Below are 3,506 nucleotides of genomic sequence, written 5' to 3'. Positions count from 1 at the left end.
ACAGTATGTTGTAAATATTAAATGAAAAGTGGAACCAGTGCGAACCGAAGCACTGAGGTGTTGCTCCGAAACATGGGGACTCCATCTCTCCATTGCTGGGGCTTGTCGAAGGAACTTATGTTCTGATTAATTTCGGTCAATGCTTATCGGTATGTTACCAGCCACCAGTTCATTGGCCTACATCGTACCACGAGCCTAGATGTAGAAGGAAACAAATATGAAAATGGCTCGCCAGGCAGAATCCAATGTCGGGCACCGGTCAGTTTGACCGGAAACCGGAAGTAGGCGAACATGTGGAGCGATGTTTCGTGATAGCAGCGTGTACGTCAACTGAGTCGGACACAGGCGATAAAGGCCCATTCCTGCACCCGTGCCAGGACCGTGCTCGAGAAACGTGCCCATCGCGGCCGATCGAAGTCGGAGAAAATTGGTCACACGCCCGCTTGCCCGCCGGAGGATGCCACCCGGCGGAGGTGCCGCTTGGGCACTCTACTTTTGACCATTTCTACGTTTGTGTGTTGTGCGCTATCAAACGGTTTTTTTTTCTCGGAATCGAACATCACGAAAACGCCATAAAGGCGGATGAGCAGCAGGAAGAAGCAATCCATACTGGTTGGTGGGCTTCCGCCGCTAGCAGACGGCGACAAAACGATGAGGATGATTCTCGATGTTTACGACAATGTTCAGACGTCGTTACGCCGTCGCAGCACACGATCCCATCCCGTCGGCCGGTTGTGCTCCCGACGCCCGTAAAGTTTTGCTTGCGTATTACGTACCGCAGTTTGGCACTGCCGAGCGCGTCGAAAGTGGTCCGTTTGGCCGTGATTGGGAAGCCCAGCGAGCGGGCGTGTTTGAAACACGAAAACATAACATTGTTGAATATATAATCAAAAGCGTCGGGGGAAGAATTCTGTGAAAGATGTTTTCACTCAAAGAACGGGGGTTACATTGTTGCCGACTTCCGTCGGCGTTGTTTGTTGCCAAAGTATTTTATTTCCATCTGATTGGAGTAAAGCCTGATTCGGTTTCGCAATTTACGGTATGCAGAACCCTTTGCCGGATTTCCTCACGGCTACCGATCCCGGGAATCTCAATCAAGCAAAGATTTTAGTTATTTCAAATGGAAATGGAAGTCGTTCTCCGTTGCGCCTGATGCGAAACAGGATACTGTCCTCGGTTGAATGCTTAATCAATCGGTTACCCGAATAGAAGTGATTTTGCATAGGAATTACTTTCAAGTGTTTTTTTACGGATCTCGATAGAGCCGTAAGGCAGAAATAAAAACCTCAAAATGGTGAACTTAATCGCACGACAGAAGGCAGGGATTCCAAAACCCAAGCATATCTTTCTGAGTCATTTTGATCATGGTGAAGAATGGTCCATCGTACGGCGGAACATATACCATATTGAATGCTGCTTTAGGCTACACGTATGTTGGTCAGCAGTATTTTTATGTTTCATCCTCCGAAGGTACAGTCTTTGTAATCAGAGATAATGAATCATTCCCCGAACATTGTGCTCATTCTGCTGCGAGGCCAAATTATGAGACCAAACCTTGATCATGATCCATGTCCCCGGTCGGTCGGTCCGCTCGATGGTGCAGCATTCCCGACAACGCGGCTTATGGCGTGCTATTTGCTCATCTCGGGCTTTTATGAGGAACTCATCAGCCCCTAATTGCATTGTCATCAGCCATCAGCCATTTCCATGAAACCGAAACACGAAGGGATTCCGGGCGAATGATGAACACCACACCACCCGGTTGGCCCGTGGCCAGAGCTCTGCTAAATTCCAGACGAACCCATCCTGGCCGGTTAGTTGGCCAGCTCTGTAGTTTCATCTAATCTATTCTGCGTTCGATCGATTGAGCCCCCGTGGTGCTTCGATCCGAATGGACAGGAAAATGGATCATTCGGTGGTGGGTTTTATTTTAAGGTCCCCTACAACCGATCGCAACCGGGCAGTGTCTAATCTGCCACAATAAGGTTCTGATCCGCGGCTGATTTTAATTACCGCCATGTTGCCAGCGCATCCAACATCAATTGGAGGAAATTCGTTGAATAATTAAATCAAACACGATTACGGGCTTTACAGCTGGCAATCAGCTCAATGGTGAAGCCCAGCCCGACTGCATCGAGCGTACCGATGAAACTGATTATAAATTAAACAAATACCACCCGTTAATGGGTTTTTTTGCCGTTTTGTCACCGATTGTAACACGGCCACATTCTGGCGTTGCCAATCGGCAGTGTCGACAGGGGCATTAAAAACCGATTACACGATTGAACAGCTCAAACACCATAATAGACCCTTCCTCAATCAAGAATGGGCTTTACGCTAGGCCGGTACATTATGCCGTTTAATCAGAAAAGTGAATTATCCCCATCATCAAGGAATGACCGAAGAATGTCTGCCTGGCCGTCATCTAATGTAATTAGCGGCAATGGCAGCCGATGCCAACGCCGCAAACTTTTTCCACCGCAGATGCACTTGGGAGATTCAATGGAGTGCATGATGAGCTTTCATTTTGCGCAGTACCGTTGGTGCATATAAAAATCAATTAAATGCCGTTTTATGAGGTTTGTTGGCTATGCATCGCCTCTTGTTCAGCTAATCAATGGAAGTGAATTAAAGCGATTCAATAGGGTTTGGTGTCACATTTATGGTAAGCTTCTGCTCATCAGCGCTGACATGGTTTTCAGTTTGGGTGACATAAAAACGGCAAAGAGAGCTGAATTATGGCCTCCTTAACCAGATGGCGGTCGGTTACGAGATCCAGCGACATAAATGTGGAGCATATGCATGCGGCTGGTACCTGGTTCCAGCCTGTTTCACTTTCACGTCATCGTGAATGTGGACCACTCTTTTCACAGCTCGTAAACCGTTCGTTACGATATCTGCTAGTAAATTCGTCGTTCACGGGTGATGAATAAATTAATCAATAATACGAGAGGGTTGCGTGGCGAGACAACTGACGAGTGAAATGTTACACTTTGATGCTTCGCTTGTCATCTCGGTTCAGCTTGGAAAAGGTTATGACGACATCGATATGAGTCGAAATTAGGCTCGACATTGTGAGGCTGATTTCCGTAGGTCTTATCACAGGTCCGTTGGCAACAGAAACTTTCTTCTCCATCCTCCGACATAAATCAACTTATTAGACCCCAACGTGAATTAAGTGCCAAGTGAAATACGGCTCACAAATTCGCGCCAACACAGACCTAATGGTGCGTGGAACCAGAGATGACCACGAATTTGTGTCGGCTTGTGGTGTGGCCATTACCGCACCTCCCCCGAGACGGTATCGTTATTCTTCGGAGCAATTATGCTCTTTCTGTGCGGTTTTGCGCACCTCACCAAGTGCGAACATCACTCCCGGCCGGAGATGCATTAAAAATGAGTACAATTTAAAGGCAATTTAGCCGAAGTGCTCAAGCCGTCGGCCGGAGCACTGTGTGACGGATGCCGTGCCATGTGGTCGCGGCCAGAGTAAGATTGATATCGCT

Source organism: Anopheles cruzii, chromosome 2, assembly GCF_943734635.1.
Source record: "Anopheles cruzii chromosome 2, idAnoCruzAS_RS32_06, whole genome shotgun sequence".
NCBI classification, from domain to species: Eukaryota; Metazoa; Arthropoda; class Insecta; order Diptera; family Culicidae; genus Anopheles; species Anopheles cruzii.
The sequence above is the reverse complement of the archived record's forward strand: the minus strand, read 5'-3'. Positions refer to the sequence as shown.